This window comes from Dendrobates tinctorius, unplaced genomic scaffold (genome assembly GCF_039654945.1).
Source record: "Dendrobates tinctorius isolate UK_male_01 unplaced genomic scaffold, ASM3965494v1 ptg000020l, whole genome shotgun sequence".
Lineage (NCBI taxonomy): Eukaryota > Metazoa > Chordata > Amphibia > Anura > Dendrobatidae > Dendrobates > Dendrobates tinctorius.
The window spans coordinates 11,952,643-11,973,406 of record NW_027361688.1 but is presented as its reverse complement, the minus strand read 5'-3'; the positions used below and the strand labels follow the sequence as shown (position 1 = coordinate 11,973,406).

General features: G+C 44.0%; 1 protein-coding gene across 5 annotated transcripts in view; it reads left to right on the top strand.

Moving 5' to 3' along the window:
• Window positions 1-9,584: 9,584 nt before the first annotated feature.
• The window catches only part of ARHGAP8 (Rho GTPase activating protein 8), a 160,842-nt gene continuing 149,662 nt past the window's right edge, over window positions 9,585-20,764 (top strand). For 2 of the 5 annotated variants that reach the window (XM_073567682.1, XM_073567681.1), the window contains exon 1: window positions 9,585-9,851. The gene's annotated coding sequence lies outside the window, so the exon portion shown is untranslated. The remainder of the gene's footprint in view (window positions 9,852-20,764) is intronic. The other 3 variants (XM_073567678.1, XM_073567680.1, XM_073567683.1) reach the window with 3 other exon arrangements.

The following is a 20,764-nucleotide window of genomic DNA, read 5'->3' as shown; positions in this document are numbered from 1 at the left end:
ATCATTTAGTGCCGTTGCATCCAGTCCTTGACTTCTTCTGCTGATACATTTAACCTGCGCCGGCACACTGTAACGAACTATAATGACAGTGGAGAGATCTGTCCTAATGATGTTCTCAATGTCAGGAGAAAAGCAGAAAATAGAGAGAAATTACAACACAAGACTATCAGAAGAACATACAGTTACAAAATTACACAACTTCCAAGAAAGGCGTAGCGTACTGCATACCGTGTCACTATTTAAAGCGTTCCTGTTATTTCAGGTGACTTTTCAGAATTTGCTGTCATATGTGTGTACATGAAGAATAGCACTATTTCTGAGTTGTACCCTGCCGCCCCAATTATCTTTTATTTCCAGTGGTCTCTGAGCTAGTGGGTGAAGACTAGATGCTATAATGCATCTCCTAAATGTACAGACCTGAGGTATTCCTGCTCTACTGTCTCTATTCAACACATACAGAAGCAGCAGAAGCATGGAAGACATTTTACAGCATTAATGAGCAGTGTAGATATGAATCCAGCCCTGGGGTAAGATAATACACTTACTAGAAAGCAGCAGTAGCATGGAAGACGGTATACAGCATTACTGAGCAGTGTTGATGTGAATACAGCTCTAGGGTAAGATAATACACTTACTGGAGAGCAGCAGCATCATGGAGGACATTATATAGCATTACTGAGCACAGGTGTACGTGAATCCAGCACTGGGTTAAGATAACACACTCACTAGAAAGCAGCAGCATGGCGGATATTATAAAGTATTGCTGAGTAGTGTAGATGTGAATTCAGCACTGGAGTAAGATAATGCACTTACTAGAAAGCAGCAGCGTGGAATACATTATACAGCCTTACTGAGCAACTTCGATGTGAATACACCAATGGGGTAAGATAAAACACTTACTAGAAAGCAGCAGCAGCATGGAAGACATTATACAGCATTACTGTGCAGTGTAAATGTGAATCCAGCACTGGGGTAAGATAAAATAAATACTAGAGAGCAGTAGCATCACAAAGGACATTGTATAGCATTACTGAGCATAGGTAGCTGTGAATCCAGAACTAGGGTATGATAAAACACTCTCTAGCAAGCAGCAGGATGGATGACATTATGGAGCATTACTGAGCAGTGTAAATGTGAATCCAGCACTGTGTTAATATAAAACACTTCCTAGAGAGCAAAAACAACAGCATGGAGGACATTATACACCATTATTGAGCATGTGTAAATGTGAATCCAGCACTGAAGTAAGATAAAACACTTACTAGAATGCTGCACCGGCATGGAGGACATTATAAAGCAGTACTAAGCAAGGTAGCTGTTAATCCAGACCTGGGGTGAGATAAAACACTTACTAGAAAGCAGCAGCACTGGTCTGTGTGAGTCTGTACCACTCTTCTCTCCCTTTCTCTATTTGCATTTTCCTCCTCCTTCCCTCTAAATAAAAACAGAAAGGCAGAAGTAATCTGACATCTTACTCTCATTTCACATTGTTTTGACCAGAAATTGAATGATTGAAATTGTTTTCAGAGTGAATGATGAGTCAGGTAGTAGTAGAAGTGGCTCATATGAGGTGAAATGAACAGACATATCCAATAAATGATATTACAACATTTCTTATATTCACTTATTGTAAAGATTTGTGCAGTTTGTTAATTATTGAGAAGGAATCTGTCACCACTGATTAGAAGCTTTCTGCCTATGCACAGTGTACAGTGTACAGAGACAGTTGTCAATCAGTGATGTAGGCAGAGTTATACAGAGCTCAGCATTCATAGAACTGGTAAACCTGCAGCAGATAAAACAGGGATTTTATTAAAACTGCAGCAAGCAACCCAGTAAGTGACACATATTTGGAACCAGGGTCTCTGCCCCTACATCAGATTGGTTAGGAAAACACTGGCAAAAGAATCTCTATAAGGGGGTTGTCCAGGACTATTACATTTTTTTTATACTATGGACCTAAAAACTCAGAAGCAAGTTGCTAATTACATGCCTGTGATACCCGGTGCCAGCTCAGTGTGGTCACCGGCCGCCCAGATGCTCCACGTCAACAGAGCAGCTCTTCTTCTTACATGCTGCTCTTCAGATAGGGCGTGACTGCCAACGTTATGCTGATTGACAGCTGGCTCGCCTCAGTTAGGCAGTCAATCAGAATGACGTCAGCGGTCACATCCCACCAACAGAGTGGAAGAAAATCGCCGGCAGGAGCAGTCTGTGCCGGCGGAGATCGGTGCCAGGCACAACAGGCAGGTAGTTAGCAATTACCTGCCTGTTACTTCTTAGTCAGGTTGCTAACTATGTGCCTGCTGTAACTGGTGCCGGCTCACTAGTGGTCACTGTCCGCTCCTGCCAGCGATCCAGCTGCTCCACATCAACAGAGCAGCTCTTCTTCTTACGCCTTGCTCTGTAGATAGGGTGTGATTGCTGACATCATGCTGGTTGGAGCTGGCTCCCCGTAAATAGGCAGTCAATCAGCATGACATCAGCAGTCACATCCCGCCAACAGAGCAGAGTGGAGGAGAATCGCCGGCAGGAGCAGTCTGTGCCGGCGGAGATTGGTGCCTGGCACAACAGGCAGGTAGTTAGCAATTACCTGTCTGTTAATTCTTAGTCAGGTTGCTAACTACATGTCTGTTGTAACCGGCGCTTGCTCATTAGAGGTCACTGTCCGCTCCTGCCAGTGATCCAGCTGCTCTACATCAACAGAGCAGCTCTTCTTACACATTGCCCTGTAGATAGGGTGTGACTGCTGACATCATGCTGATTGGAGGCTGGCTGCCCACAATTAGGCAGTCAATCAGCATAACATCAGCAGGCACATCCACCCAACAGGGCAGAGTGGAGGAGAATCGCCGGCAGGAGCAATCTGTGCTGGCGGAGATCGTTGCCAGGCACAACAGGCAGGTAGTTAGCAATTACCTACCTGTTAATTTTTAGTCAGGTTACTAACTACATGTCTGTTGTAACCAGCGCTTGCTCATTAGTGGTCACTGGCCGCTCCTGCCAGCGATCCAGCTGCTCCACATCCACAGAGCAGCTCTCCTTCTTACGCGCTGCTCTGCAGATAGGGTGTGACTGCTGACCTCATGCTGGTTGACAGTTGACAGCTGGCTCCCTGCAGTTAGGCAGTCAATCAGCACGACAACAACAGTCACATTCACCCAACAGGGCAGAGTGGAAGAGAATCGCCGGCAGGAGCTGTCTGTGCCGCCGGAGATCGGTGCCAGGCACAACAGGCAGGTAGTTATTACCTGCATGTTAGTTTTTAGGCCCATAGTATAAAAAATTGTATAGTTGTGGATAACCCCTTTAAACAGTATGCAGTCAGCTCTTAAGCTCCCCCTAGTGGTAGCAGAATGCTATAATAATTTATTACAAACCTGATGTCCACAAAGTTACATTAATAAATGAATCCTCACATGATGTTAGATCTCTTTAGACGGCAAAATTAAATGGTGTTCAGATGTGGACGCCGCTCTTTAGTATTTCAATTTCTGAAATTTTTGCACCCTCAGCTTTTCTTATCCTCATGCGAGATGCTGAGCTTAGCCATTTAATGCGAGACACAGAACGAAATCAAATCTGGTTATTCTGCAACTAGTTCACATGAAACGATTAACCTTTGATTTCCATGACACCCCGACAGCCAGAAAATAACAAACCCGTCCTCGTCACGCTGGCAGTCTAATCTTCCCCGGGCCTAAAGTAACCTGAAAAAAAGCTTAAAGATGGTGCAATGAAACGTACTAATACCTATCAACAGCTGAGGGTTTGCTACTATCACATCCAAAAAAAAATGTCTGGATAGATTTTTTTTCCTTCCCAGATACATTGTAGCAACATGAGTCATAGAATGTTAGATAGTGAAAATTTTCAGTGTACCAATAAAAGCGAAGCAACCTCAAAAATTTAACATTTCCTACCGTTTGTGTGCACAGCTCCTGTGCGTATCTATGTGTCACCATGGACACAGACTACAAACAAACCATGTGTAGTCTGATCCTGCAGCTCTAAGTTCTGTTAAAAGTCTTGGATAAAAAAAATTGGAGATGGAGGACAGGGGATTATATTTTTTATGTGTGGGGCTGGGTAATAATGCTTATTGTATGAAGTAGCAAGTGTGCTCAGATGGAACGTGCTCTGGGCGAGACTGGACAGATATTGCACTCCAGGGGGCTGTGAGCTTCCCCCATTACCATTACTTTACCATGCTCACTGCTAAGTCATAGCACCCCCATAAACTCCTCTGCAGCTTCACCACCACATCAGCGCCGGTCCTCCTCCACCCCTCCATTCCATGGCGTCGATACTAACACTGGCAACCCATACAGACTGGGAGATCCTCTCTCCCACATCAGCTATTTGTCTCTTCTGCAGCATTGAGAACATCCTGAGACCCTCGACAAAAGCACAAAGTAAGGACCAACAGGTGGGAGGACCACAAGACAAATAGGGATATAATGAGGGTGGGGGACAAAATGAGGGCACAAAGTCTAGCCCCCTATCAGAGCAGAGGAATAAGTGCCTGCCCAGTGCTGCCTACACATGAGCATATGTGCTCTGCATAGGCAACAAAGACAAAGCTCACGATATAATCATGTGAGAGTTGTCATCTCAGTCACTTGCTTGCAGAGCGCAGCAGCCAGTGGCAAATTCATCTCGCCTGCTGTGCTCTGCATAGGCAGCGACAGAGATAGCAGAAGCTGTGCAAACAATTAATGAATCATGTGAAAAACTGTCTTCAGGCTTTATGAGGCAGTAAAGTCTTGTTCTGTACCGGATTTTTCCTGAATGTTTCACCCTTGAGACACATTTGAAGAATAAAGACATTTTCTATCGTAAAAACAAGACATCACGTGGACTACTAAGAGCTTCTGCAGCAGCTGAATTCATTACCTACAGCAAAAACTAAGCTAAAGACTTCTCTTTTGCGCACAGCAATACGCAGAGTGACTTGTCGGCAACCGGGGGCATACTTAAAATCCATGGGGTCCCATAGCAAAATCAAAAAATATTCGGCTGAGTAGTTACAAAGGCGTATTGTGGGGGGCACACACACAATTATGTCCTTACTGAAGCCCCCTTAGTGTTCTCACCCATGAAACCACTTTTTGGGTCATTATTGAACCTGATGAGCTCAAAAATGCCTCTATCTGCACAGACAAAGTGACAAAGTATAACATCCCTACACCTGTCAGTATGACTGCCCCCAATCAGCAAGTTGCCTCCTCAGTCATCACGCAGTATGATACCCCACACAGTTTCATTGCCCGCTATGGAGCAGTTTGGCCCCAATGTCTAATCTCCACTCAGTATGATGACCTCCAACCACCCACTCAGTATGATGACCCCAATGCCCTCCATTCAGTATGATGACCCTAATACCAGCCACACACTCAGTAGGACCCCAATTCAACCACACACTCAGTATGATGTCACCCGCTGCCCCCACTGACATATTAAATAAAGTAAACACTGCTCGCCTCTCCCCATTCCCCGCCTCGCTGCTCCGGTCTGTGCAGCGTGAGTACTGAGGCTCCGTACTGCAGGCGCGAAGTGCATGACAGAGGTCAAACGTTTTCTGTAAGTCTTCACAAGGTTGGCACACACTGTTGGTGGTATCTTGGCTGATTTCTCCATGCAGATCTCCTCTAGAGCAGTGATGTTTTGGGCAACACGGACTTTCAAATCCCACCAAAGGGTTTCTATGGGGTTGAGATCTGGAGACTGGCTAGGCCACTCCAGGACCTTCCTATGCTTCTTATGAAGCCACTCCTTTGTTGCCCTGGCGGTGTGCTTGGGATCATTATCATGCTGAAAGACCCATCCACATTTCATCTTCAATATCCTTGCTGATGGAACTAGGTTTGCACTCAAAATCTCACAATACATGGCCCCATTCATTCTTTCATGTAAACGGATCAGTCGTCCTGGTCCCTTTGCAGAAAAACAGCCCCAAAGCATGATGTTGCCACCCCCATGCTTCACAATAGGTATGGTGTTCTTTGGATGCAACTCAGCATTCTGTCTCCTCCAAACACGACGAGTTTTGTTTCTACCAAAAAGTTCTACTTTGGTTTCATCAGACCATATGACATTCTCCTAATACTCTTCTGGATAATCCAAATGCTCTCCAGCAATCTTCAGATGGGACCGGTGTGACGAACAGCGCGACCGGTGCCACCAATGTCACAATCCCACCACTGGCACGGGTATGTCAGCGGACGGAGGGATGTGACGCACTGCCGGCACACGGCTATCACAGGCACAGTGGGGGCTTATCTTAGTTATCCCGCCACTGGTACCATGTGACAAAAATATACAGCAAGCTAATCTCGCATTAACAATTTACCGCAGGGGGGTATTTTGGATGCCCCTCCACTGCTAACAACCTTCCAAGAACTGCGGGGATTTATGTATATCCCACTTTCTCAGTTCCACTTTGGAACTCGCAGCTCTCCGGTGCCCCCCTTACCCTCAGGTCAGTCAGGGAACTGCACCTAGGATAATTAGTCGCCGGACGGGCTGCTGGTTGTGCACGGGCAATTAGGCTACTGCAGTAAGGGAATTATCAATGCTGTGGCTGCAGCCCCTCCTTCAGCAATACAAGACCCTTCCAGACTGCCAACTAGCCTAACCAACCGCACACACCACGTTGCCACTAGCCATGATTTACTTAATCAGAGAGTTAATTAAGAGGGTCTGTGGCAAACCCCCAAATTAGTAGCGATTATCTAAAAAAGGCGCATAGTTCGTTTCTTAGAGCATGGAGACAGAGCTAATAGATTTTATCATGTATTCCCAAAAGGGCAGTGATTACATGTGCTTAGGTGGTATTAGGCAGACCATGTGGCTGGGGGATGGGCCGCTTAGCCAAACGTCCCCACTCATCTGGGGTTCTTGTCAGCACGGACTCTGCAGCTCCAACTGACTGGAATTTGGTAGGGAATACCCTATAGCCTAGGGTCTGTGACCTCACGAAATGGGCGGTCTGGTGAGGTCCAACCTCCCCTTTCTCCAAGTTATGATTTGGCTACAAAACTTAGAATAACTATAACTAAACAAGAAAAGCCCGTACCAACACACATAGGGCATCATTGTTTGTGATTTATCGAATAGAATCCAACAACACCAATCATGCCATAATTAAGACACTCCATTTGGGAGCAATCCATATCTGTTTCTGGAGGGATTAGGATCATGAAAATTAGGGATTGGTAAGCTGGTTTCATTGCCTACGCAGTGATATGATTATTATATCTCTGAGGGGTATGGTTTTTGCAATACGACTTGTTCTAATACTTCCCATATACTTGCATCCAGCCTCGTGGCCAGAACACAGAGATCTTTTCCCTTTAGCTGTGCAGGAGGGGGGAGGAGAAGGCTTCGAGAGGAAATGCCCGGTATCAGGTTTCAGATGCAGGCAGAGAGCTGTACACACACACAGCTGCTAAGGGGCGCAAAAGGAGGGGGCTGCAAGAGCTGACAGGCTACTTTCTCATAGAATGGAGGATTCTAGAAGATTATAGAAAACATCATACTTTATAGACATTTTACATTACACCCGGACATGTATTGGCTTAAGCAGGGGGACACGTCTGGCACTGCAGGATCTGAGTCCCTGATGGCGTAGTGTGTTACTGATGGTAGGCTTTGTTACGGTGGTCCCAGCTCTATGCAGGTCATTCACTAGGTTCCCCCGTGAGGTTCTGGGATTTTTGCTCACCGTTCTGGTGATCATTTTGACCCCACGGGGTGAGATCTTGCATGGAGCCCCAGATCAAGGGAGATTATCAGTGGTCTTGTATGTCTTCCATTTTCTTATTATTGCTCCCACAGTTGATTTCATCACACCAAGCTGCTTGCCTATTGCAGATTCAGTCTTCCCAGCCCGGTGCAGGGCTACAATTTTGTTTCTGGTGTCCTTCGACAGCTCTTTGGTCTTCACCATGGTGGAGTTTGGACTGTGACTGTTTGAGGTTGTGGACAGGTGTCTTTTATACTGTTAAGGTCAAACAGGAGCCATTACTACAGGTAATGAGTGGAGGACAGAGGAGCCTCTTAAAGAAGAAGTTACAGGTCTGTGAGAGCCAGAAATCTTGTATGTTTTTAGGTGACCAAATACTTATTTTCCACCATAATTTGAAAAAATAAATCTTGCCAAATCAGACAAGGTTATTTTCTGTATTTGTTTTCTCACTTTGACTCTCATAGTTGTGGTCTACCTATGATGTCAATTACAGGCCTCTCTCATCTTTTTAAGTGGGAGAACTTGCACAATTGATGGCTGACTGCTTTTTTTCCCCACTGTATGCGCAGCCCTGGGCGTGCACACAGCGGTACGCAGTACCCCGCTATCCCCCCGCAGTCCCATAGAGAATGAATGGAGCTTTTCTTTACTTTTCTGTCTGTCCCCCATTTATTTAGATGAGACTTTTCAGATCCCCGATCTCAGAATTGGTGGGTTTCTCACTGGTAGGACCACCATTGGTCCTCTAATATTCACCTATTGGACTTAACCCTTTAAGTCAATTCAGGAGTCTGGGATTATTGATGTTTCTGTTGTAGACGCCATCGTTTCAGCTCTAATTGTAGGATCGCTGCTTGCTGCGGTCCCTCTGATCGTAGGATCGCTGCTTGCTGCGGTCCCTCTGATTGTAGGATCGCTGCTTGCTGCGGTCCCTCTGATTGTAGGATCGCTGCTCGCTGCGGTCCCTCTGATCGTAGGATCGCTGCTCGCTGCGGTCCCTCTGATTGTAGGATCGCTGCTTGCTGCCGTCCCTCTGATCGTAGGATCGCTGCTTGCTGCGGTCCCTCTGATCGTAGGATCGCTGCTTGCTGCGGTCCCTCTGATCGTAGGATCGCTGCTTGCTGCGGTCCCTCTGATCGTAGGATCGCTGCTTGCTGCGGTCCCTCTGATCGTAGGATCGCTGCTTGCTGCGGTCCCTCTGATCGTAGGATCGCTGCTTGCTGCGGTCCCTCTGATCGTAGGATCGCTGCTTGCTGCGGTCCCTCTGATCGTAGGATCGCTGCTTGCTGCGGTCCCTCTGATTGTAGGATCGCTGCTTGCTGCGGTCCCTCTGATCGTAGGATCGCTGCTTGCTGCGGTCCCTCTGATTGTAGGATCGCTGCTTGCTGCGGTCCCTCTGATTGTAGGATCGCTGCTTGCTGCGGTCCCTCTGATTGTAGGATCGCTGCTTGCTGCGGTCCCTCTGATTGTAGGATCGCTGCTTGCTGCGGTCCCTCTGATTGTAGGATCGCTGCTTGCTGCGGTCCCTCTGATTGTAGGATCGCTGCTTCCTGCGGTCCCTCTGATTGTAGGATCGCTGCTTGCTGCGGTCCCTCTGATTGTAGGATCGCTGCTTGCTGCGGTCCCTCTGATTGTAGGATCGCTGCTTGCTGCGGTCCCTCTGATTGTAGGATCGCTGCTTGCTGCGGTCCCTCTGATTGTAGGATCGTTGCTTCCTGCGGTCCCTCTGATTGTAGGATCGTTGCTTGCTGCGGTCCCGGTGCTGCCCCTATGTGCTGCCTGCATACTGCTGCTGGTCCTGTAATATCACAGGAGGGAGGAGATGAGCAGAGACTGGGGTGGAGGGAGAGGAGGAACTCACAGCAAGCAAGGATGGCAGCAAGGCAAAAAGGGCTCAAGCCTTAGACAGCTGCTCGCCAGGGCCAGGGACTGTCCTGTCTGGAGAGGGGGAGGCTGGAGGGGTTGTGTGTGACCCCAGCCTCCATAGACGCCCCCTAAACCCTCTACCATCCCCTCTATCTGACAGATCCCATAGATCTCCTGCTTCCAGACTGGGATCCTCTGCAAATGCAAGAAGCAGCAGCGGCGGCAGCGCAGTCAGGTGAGTCCCTCATTACCTGGGGGTGCAGAATAACTTGTCATTTCCATTCACTCCCTCCCCCCACCCAAAAAAAAAAAAAATTGCAGCCTTATTTATTTTTCCTTCCAGGATGTAAGTGGTTAACGCTGGTATTTTCCCTGCACCCCACACTGGGAGTCCTCCATATACACACATACACATATATACACGTATATACCCCTATACACACATATATGCACATATACATATATATATACACATATATACCCCATATGCACATATATACACACATACACATATATACCCCTATATACAGACATATATACCCCTATATACCCCTATACACACATATATACCCCTATATACAGATATATATACACATATATACACATATATACCCCTATATACAGACATATATACCCCTATACACACATATATACCCCTATATACAGACATATACACACATATATACACATATACACATATACACACATATATACCCCTATATACAGACATATATACACAAAAATACCCCTATATACCCCTATACACACATATATACCCCTATATACAGACATATATACACATATATACCCCTATATACAGTCATATATACACATATATACCCCTATATACAGACATATATACACATATATACCCCTATATACAGACATATATACACATATATACCCCTATACACACATATATACCCCTATATACAGACATATATACACATATACACACATATATACACATATATACCCCTATATACAGACATATATACCCCTATATACACATATACACACATATACACATATATATACACATATATACCCCTATATACACATATATACACAGTGCCTCCTCCGCTCGCACAAGGAGACGCCAAAAATGTGCCCAATGCGCTTAATAAGACGGCAGGTGACGCCGGGCACAGTGCACATTACTGCGGATTACACCCAGGTCACACATCACATCCATCACCGCGGCGGATCCACACGATGTCGTCTGGGGTGGGAGAAGATCAATCTCACAGACGTCTGCGGGATCCCCCCATTACTGATGGGGAGAGAGGAACAGCAATACTGATAGAAAGAGGCCTGGCACATTGTAACGAGGTGGCTCTTGTGTGTATATGGGGCCAAAGGAGGAATCATTGTAATATCCTGGGAGATAGATAGATTGATAGATAGATAGATAGATAGATGATAGATAGATAGATGATAGATAGATAGATAATAGATAGATAGATAATAGATAGATAGATGATAGATAGATAGATAGATAGATAGATAGATAGATAGATAAAAAACGACCAGCACCTCCTAGCGTGAACACGTGCAAGCTGCAAAAACTGCATAATATAGAGGAAAAGAACACCGCAGCACATGAACATGAATCTAGGCCATGTGAAAACACAAAAAAAACATTAAAACCATTCAATTTAGATAATAATCCTCAAAAATATTTTTTTCAAAAAGATTTTTTTTTTTTTACTTACAGTAAGATGAAAAATGAAGGTTCTTATTGCACAAATTGGCCACTTCATGTAAGCCCATCAACCACTGCAAGGTGACCTCCCCCTGATGGGTCCCTGCTCTACCGTACATAAGCCACTTCCGGGCCACCAGCCTACAGTTTTGGACAAACATGTCACTACCGGGCTAAGCCTACAATTTATGGGCTGGTAGAGCTGATTGAAAGCAAAAAAAAAAACAAAAAAATTTTTTATTTTTTTTAAAAATATTTTTGAGGATTATTATCTTAATTAAATGGTTTTAATGTTTTTCTGTGTTTGATTCACTGTAGAGTCTGACAGCCACCGTGTCCTATCTATTATCTATCTATCTATTATCTATCTATCTATCTATCTATCTATCTATTATCTATCTATTCATCTATTATCTATCTATTATCTATCTAGTTATTATCTATCTCTCTATTTATCTATCTATTATCTATCTATCTATCTATGTATCTATCTATCTATCTATCTATTATCTATCTATCTATCTATCATCTATCTATCTATCTATCTATCCCATATCTATCTATTATCTATCTATCTATCTATGTATTATCTATCTATCTTTTATCTATCTATCTATCTATCTATTATCTATCTATTCATCTATTATCTATCTATTATCTATCTATTTATTATCTATCTATCTATTTATCTATCTATTATCTATCTATTATCTATCTATCTATGTATTATCTATCTATCTATCTATCTATCTATCTATTATCTATCTATTATCTATCGCTCTATTATCTATCTATCTATCTATTATCTATCTATTTATTATCTATCTATCTATTATCTATCTATCTATCTATTATCTATCTCTATCTATCTATTATCTATCTATCTATCTATTATCTATCTATCAATCTATCTATTATCTATCGGGGGGAAGCTTTTTTTTTATCTCTTTTTTTGGCACATTTCTAGTTGTTTAGCCACCACTAGAGGGAGCACGAGAGCACACCGTAAACTGGCATCTACAATCAGCTCCAGAGCGCCACCTAATGTATGCTCTTTAAATTGTACCCACTACTAAAGAAAGGGATTGTAATGATGGTAATAATTTAATTTTTACCTGGTGTAAATGCCTCTGTTCCCCTGAATCCGGCGATGTTTTTCTTTTGTTCCTGCGCTTCTCCGTTCCTGAGATATTTGTTCCTGTCCTCTTGATTCTATAATTTCCAAAATGGCCAGCTTTAAAAAAAAAAAAAATTAGGTTACTCTGTCGGGAGATGTTTATGATCTGGGTCAACATGTGGCCACCCGGTGGCTGTAATGTGAATTGCGCCCTGTGGAGGATATTGCTAGTGTGTTGCAATCATGTACTGAATTTGTATCATAATGTCTGGAAGGGAAAAAGGTCCCTTTGGGTTTTAGTCATTGTAGGTGTACTTAGTTTTAGGGGGGCTTATAAAGGAATGAGAATTACCCTTCTTTTTCAGTTCCAGATTTTTCTCCATCCAGCATTGCAGTATTATCCTTGAAGTCAATAGTCCGTCTCGTGTGGTCTTCATCATGTTTGGTGCAGTCGTCAATCGCTCTGGGAGCTCCTGTTGATTGACAGCTCGAATTCTTATATTCTGCAGTACAGGGCTAATGTGCAAGGAGACTTTAAGGCATCGACGGCGAATCTGGATCCTGAGTCCCAGTGAATGATTCACTGTAGAGTCTGACAGCCACCGTGTCCTCTGTACATGGCTGATCTAGATCGTACACTGCAGAATATATGACCTACATGGGGATGTTAGAAGGAGCATCACCGGAGGATCATAGGGCGTCCCATAAATGTCTGGTAGGTAAAGGTCACCCCTTTCAGAAGTCCTCTTCATTCCTTTTCCATCAGGAACTGCATCCAGGCTGAGAAACTTAAAAATAAAAAAAAACTAGACTTACAGTAAGATCCTGCCGACTTGTCCAAAGTGGTAACTTTCCAGCCACGGTAGGATCGCTGATGACTTTGATGGTCCTGGGAGTGTTGTACCATGGGTGAATGGAAGAGGAGGCATCACAGACACATGTTGTGATGCTCACATGGAGAGACGGCGCTTTGTGGTTACAGCACCACTTGAGGCAGAGAGCTTGGTGGTCAGGTTCAAGCACGTGAACAAACTCAAATACAGCAGACAAGCAAAGTCTCAGTCTCTCTCCAGTAATTACTACGTGACGGCAAAGCAGTGGCGGCATCTGTCCTGTAGGCTCTTACATCGGATGGTTGCTTCACTCTGCACCAAGTTTATACCATATGGTTGGAGATGCAAGGCTGGGAAGGTACGAGGTATCCACCATATGGTTGGGGATCCAAGGCTGGGAAGGTACGAGGTATCCACATATGGTTGGGGATCCAAGGCTGGGAAGGTACGAGGTATCCACCATATGGTTGGGGATACAAGGCTGGGAAGGTACGAGGTATCCACCATATGGTTAGGGATACAAGTCTGGAAAGGTGCGAGGTATCCACCATATGGTTGGGGATCCAAGGCTGGGAAGGTACGAGGTATCCACCATATGGTTGGGGATCCAAGGCTGGTAAGGTACGAGGTATCCAACATATGGTTGGGGATACAAGGCTGGGAAGGTACGAGGTATCCACCATATGGTTGGGGATCCAAGGCTGGGAAGGTACAAGGTATCCACCATATGGTTAGGGATACAAGTCTGGAAAGGTGTGAGATATCCACCATATGGTTGGGGATCCAAGGCTGGGAAGGTACGAGGTATCCACCATATGGTTGCGGATACAAGGTTGGGAAGGTACGAGGTATCCACCATATGGCTGGGGATACAAGGCTGGGGATGTACGAGGTATCCACCATATGGTTGGGGATACAAGGCTGGGGATGTACGAGGTATCCACCATATGGTTGGGGATACAAGGCTGGGGATGTATGAGGTATCCACCATATGGTTGGGATACAAGGTTGGGAAGGTACGAGGTATCCACCATATGGTTGGGGATACAAGGCTGAGAATGTACGAGGTATCCACCATATGGTTGGGGATACAAGGCTGGGGATGTACGAGGTATCCACCATATGGTTGGGGATACAAGGCTGGGAAGGTACGAGGTATCCACCATATGGTTGGGGATACAAGGCTGGGAAGGTATGAGGTATCCACCATATGGTTGGGGATACAAGGCTGGGAAGGTACAAGGTATCCACCATATGGTTGCGGATACAAGGCTGGGGATGTATGAGGTATCCACCATATGGTTGGGGATACAAGGCTTGGAAGGTACAAGGTACTGTATCTAACATACGGTTGGGGATACAAGGCTAGGAAGGTACGAGGTATCCACTATATGGTTGCAGATGCAAGGTTGGGAAGGTACGAGATATCCACCATATGGTTGGGGATCCAAGGCTGGGAAGGTACGAGGTATCCACCATATGGCTGGGGATACAAGGCTGGGGATGTACGAGGTATCCACCATATGGTTGGGGATACAAGGCTGGGGATGTACGAGGTATCCACCATATGGTTGGGGATACAAGGCTGGGAAGGTACGAGGTATCCACCATATGGTTGGGGATACAAGGCTGGGGATGTACGAGGTATCCACCATATGGTTGGGGATACAAGGCTGGGAAGGTATGAGGTATTCACCATATGGTTGCAGATGCAAGGTTGGGAAGGTACGAGATATCCACCATATGGTTGGGGATCCAAGGCTGGGAAGGTACGAGGTATCCACCATATGGTTGGGGATACAAGGCTGGGGATGTACGAGGTATCCACCATATGGTTGGGGATACAAGGCTGGGGATGTATGAGGTATCCACCATATGGTTGCGGATACAAGGTTGGGAAGGTACGAGATATCCACCATATGGTTGGGGATCCAAGGCTGGGAAGGTACGAGGTATCCACCATATGGTTGGGGATACAAGGCTGGGGATGTATGAGGTATCCACCATATGGTTGGGGATACAAGGCTGGGAAGGTACAAGGTATCCACCATATGGTTGGGGATACAAGGCTGGGAAGGTACGAGGTATCCACCATGTGGTTGGGGATACAAGGCTGGGAAGGTACGAGGTATCCACCATATGGTTGCGGATACAAGGCTGGGGATGTATGAGGTATCCACCATATGGTTGGGGATACAAGGCTTGGAAGGTACAAGGTACTGTGTCTAACATACGGTTGGGGATACAAGGCTGGGAAGGTACGAGGTATCCACCATATGGTTGGGGATCCAAGGCTGGGAAGGTACGAGGTATCCACCATATGGCTGGGGATACAAGGCTGGGGATGTACGAGGTATCCACCATATGGTTGCGGATGCAAGGTTGGGAAGGTACGAGGTATCCACCATATGGTTGGGGATCCAAGGCTGGGAAGGTACGAGGTATCCACCATATGGTTGGGGATACAAGGCTGGGGATGTACGAGGTATCCACCATATGGTTGCGGATACAAGGTTGGGAAGGTACGAGGTATCCACCATATGGTTGGGGATCCAAGGCTGGGAAGGTACGAGGTATCCACCGTATGGTTGGGGATACAAGGCTGGGGATGTACGAGGTATCCTCCATATGGTTGGGGATACAAGGCTGGGAAGGTACGAGGTATCCACCATATGGTTGCGGATACAAGGCTGGGGATGTATGCGGTATCCACCATACGGTTGGGGATACAAGGCTTGGAAGGTACGAGGTATCCACCATATGCTTAGGGATACAAGGCTGTGGAAGTGCGAGGTATCCACCATATGGTTGGAGATACATGGCTGAGGAATTACAAGAAATCCAACATATGGTTGGGGATACAAGGCTGGGGAGGTACAGGGTATCCACCATGTGATGATTGGATACGGGTCCTGTAATTGTGTGCTCTTCAGGTCTTTTGTCCTCGGGGCTCTGTGTAAATGAGCACTTTACTAGCTTTTAAAAACAATTCAAAAATGTTGCCATTCCTCGCTTGGCTGCTCTTTAACCGGTGCAGTGTTGTTTTTTCTGGGTTCTTGACCTCAGGGACAGGAACAAACTTCTTGATGAAAATGTCAGGGAGCGCGGTGGAGCTGACATCAGAGCTCCAGCTGTTACCACGCAAAATCACAATTACGTTTCTGGCTGGCGGATGGTAAATCAATGGGAAATTTTCACTCGATTGATCGTCAGCTTTGTGAAAATCGGACATTTAGAAAAAAAAAAATCCAAAAACATTTTTACAAATTTTTTTTTTAAACGTGATATATTCACACTGTGCGTAATTTTGTAATCATTTTCTAACATAGAAAGGAAAGGTAGAAAATTAGCCATAAAGTGAGGTCTCTCGCAATAGGACAAAATGGGCCTCCAATTTTTGGAGTTTTCAGAAAATAGAAGTCCTAATGGTCAGATGACTGATTATGTGAAATCAATGACAAGAGAGCATTTCTGGTGCTCTGTAGGCCCGGCAGGTCCCTAATCTTCTATTCCCCAAAAAATAGTAATAAAAAAGTAAAAAAAAAAATACACAATTGCCCAAAAATGTTCATATCATTTATCATAGTGACTGTATAGTATAAGCCCATTCACATGCTTATTTCATGTTAAAAAAAGATGTTACCATGTTAAAAGTGCTTATGTTTTACTCTTATTTTATTCCCTCTGTTCCCCTGAGTGTTTTACTTTTTTCTTTTTTAAAATCCGCCATACGGTTACGGAGATATGGGCATTTTTATTTAGTGGTCATTTTAAAGCTCCTTAAGGGAGTGTCTCACAGGATCCTCGGCCACGCCCTCTTCCTAAAGACCTTAAAAAGTAGCAGTAAATACAAAGGTCCATATCTCTGGAACCGTGTGGAGGATTTAAAAAAAATAAAAAGTGAGTTACTCAGGAAAACAGCGAGAATAAAGTAAGAGCAAAAACTGTCCACTTTTGACCTAGTGACAGGTCCTCCTTAAAATCGAGTCTTTCGTGTCCAAATTCCAGGCCAGCAAAGTAGCACGTAAAGGGACCTTCTCCTGATAAGGGATCTGGTCTTACCAGTTACTTAGAGGGTCAGGTGACCACACCAGTTATTCTAACAGACCCTTGAGAGTCCGAAATAACTATTCCACCCCTCTTAAAGAAAAAACATCCACCCAAGTGAAAACATTTCGTAGAATCAGATTTGAAGGGAACCCTGACCTTTCACTGACTTGCTGATGTAGATACAGCAAGACAAATCCTACGAAGTCTATCTCCATACTTTATCTAATTTAATATATGTAAGCTTATAAAGTATTATTATTTTTTATATTATGTCTCCACAATTTTTTTTTTAAATAATTTGCATTAAAATATCTTAAATTTGATGAAGACAAAATTTCCACTCTAGAAATGTGAAGGGCAAGTAACTTTTTTAACATAATATTTTCTATTATTTAATATTTATTATATTTTATTATATTTAGAAACTTTTTTCGATATTTTTTTTTTATTTTTTATAGTTTCTAAAACTGAAGTCTGATGGGGCCCGATACAAAATTTGGACCTGTGTCCCCACCTACATGTTGGTCAGATGTATTAGCCCTTGTAGCCTTCTAAATCCTATAAAGTCATATGTGTTGCCTCCCCTTCAAGCATCCTGGGCACCTTCCATTAATAATGTCCTCCGTTCTGGAGTAATGTTCCCAATCATGGCCCCTTCCAGGAATATATCTCCCTCATCCTGATCCCCTTACAGTAATAATATCCCCCTCCTGGGCCCCTTTCTTGGTATAATATCCTCTAACCTGGGCCCCTTCCAGTAATAATGTCCTCCATCCTGGTGTAATGTCCCCCATCCTGACCACTTCCAGGAATATATATCCCCCCATCCTGTGCCCCTTCCTAGTATAATGTCCCAATTCTGGGACCCATCCTGTAATAATGCTCCCCGTTCTGCCACTATTCTCTAACACATTTAAAAAAAAATGTCCTCGGACGCACATCCAGCTGAAATAGGCATTGGCGTCAGCGGGCCCCCTCTCACACTGCCCGGGTTATGCCCCTGTTATCGTTAAGCCCCTCATTATATGTCGATTGGAGCTCATCCTGTTGCTGAGAACCCCATTGATCATCAGTGATCGGTGGGACAACAAAGTGTTCTGTTTCCCTACAGTGACACCACAGGACATATGAAGCATTACACAGTTCTATTTGAAATCAACACTGTCTGCATGTGCTGGGGTCCCTCCAGCGCCAGTGATGATTTTTGTTCCTAGATGAGGGTCCTATTTAACCCCTTCTTGCCCCTGAATTAAAGTATTTGCATGTTAAGCCGCCGTTCTAAACCCGAAGCACGGAAATCTTGACCACTAAAACTAGGATTGCGGTGAGAGGCGGCGCCCCTTGTCACGCTGGAAAGCCTCAGACCCCATTACGGTCCCTGGCTTCTTTCCCGTAGAGTTCTGGATTAAAAATGGACGGACGCGGCTACTTATAACCTGCTGCGAGTATCAGTATCATGAAATGATTCCGACCCGGTGCTGAGCTGTGGTCACCGGAGATGGATTGTACAGATGCCGGGAATATATGGCGATAATATGTTCCGCCAGGGTTCTAGATGCCATATAACGCTGTCCTTATAGATTATTCAGCTCTCCCTTCCAAATACTTGACTATCCCACAAAATCTTTTTTTTTATAAGTCTGCATTGTGCCCATTCCTCTGTTATTCCTCCTGGAAATGTCATTTACAGCTGTGGGACGTTCCTACATAGACTGATACTGTCCCAACAGTTCACAATCAGTTTTTTTTTAAAACTCTGCATTGTGCCTGCTCCTCTGTTATTCCTCCTGGAAAAAAAAAATAAAGTGCAAAAGGTGACAATTTTTTAGATAAAAATTCCTAAAATTTTTTATCTCGTTTGTGTCCTTTTTTTAAAAAAAATTATAGAAGTGTAATATCTGTAGAAAAGAAAAAAGATTCTCCAAACTAAGAAAAATAATTAAAATCCCAATAAGCAGAAAACTAATAAAAAAAATAATAAAAGTATATTTAAAAAAAATGTAGTTGAATATGTAAACAGTTTGTTAATTTTTTTAGTTAAAAATTTGCCACAAAATTTTTTTTTAACTACCGTATTTCTTTTTGAAACATTTTTTCAATATTTATTTTTTTTTATGGGGGGTGGTGGTGGGGGCGAATTTTACAGGGCCGGATTTTAGCTGACGTAGGTGTCTATTTTTTTTTTTTTTTTTTTTTAAGTGGAAATTTTTTAGTCACCTTGGTGTTAAAGGTTCAGTGGGTTTTTGATTCACTGGTTTAATGTTCAGCGAGGATGGGATGAACCTGCCAGCCACCCACGTGCTGGAAACCGGCCCTGCTGTGAAAATCGGGCCCAAGGTAGCGCCTCAATGTCACATTGTCATGCTGTTTGTGTGACATTTTATGGGCCGCGGGACCGTTTAGGTTATTGCAGGTATCGAGTGGAACATTTTAACCACTCGCCACATCCAATGGCCGAAATGTATTGAGGTTTACTGTTCTTTTTTAATACCTGTTTACTCATAGTCAAAACTGAGGCTCTATGTTAAAAAAATAAATAAAAAAATCAACACTTGATAATCCAAAAAGTCTGATAATCCGGAAATTTAATAGTACAGAATAGCAAAAGACCAAACATGGAAGAGCAAAGAAAATTATTTTGTATTACTTAATTTTGGAAGGTTCTGTATCATTTTTTAAATAACTGTCCAATAATCCAGAATGTTTGGTAATCTGGCACCCGGCAGGTCTAGTTAATATTTTATTTGTTTCAATGGATAAATAAACAAAACAAATAAACAAAAGGGGAAAAAAAAGGATTTTACATATATATCAATCTAATAGACCTCAAAGATGAGCAGACAGTGCTTCTGTTTTATTATAACTGTTTTATCTTACTCCAGTACTGGATTCACAGCTACACTGCTCAACACTGCTGTATTATATCCTCCAAGCTGCTGCTTTCTGGATTTACAGTTACCCTGCTTAGTACTGCTATATTATGTCCTCCACGCTGCTGCTTTCTGGATTTACAGTTACCCTGCTTAGTACTGCTGTATTATTATGTCCTCCATGCTGCTTCTTTCTGTAGTCATAATTAATCTGCTTAATACTGAGGTATAATGTACTCCATGCTCCCGCTTTCTGGATTCACAGTTACTGTGGTCAAAACTGCTTTATAATGTCCTCCATGCAGCTATTTCCTGGATTTGCAGCTGCACTGCTAGGTCCTGTTGTATAATGTTTTCCATGCTCCTTTTTCTCGATTCACAGCTACACTGCTTAGTACTGCTACACTGCTTAGTTCTGCTGTATATTGTCCTCCTTGCTGCTGATATAAGGATATGAAGCTACACTGCTCGGTACTGCTGTATAATGCCATACATGCTGCTGCTATCTGGATTCACAGCTACACTGCTCAGTAGTCCTGTATAATACCCACCATTATGCTGTTTTCTTTATTC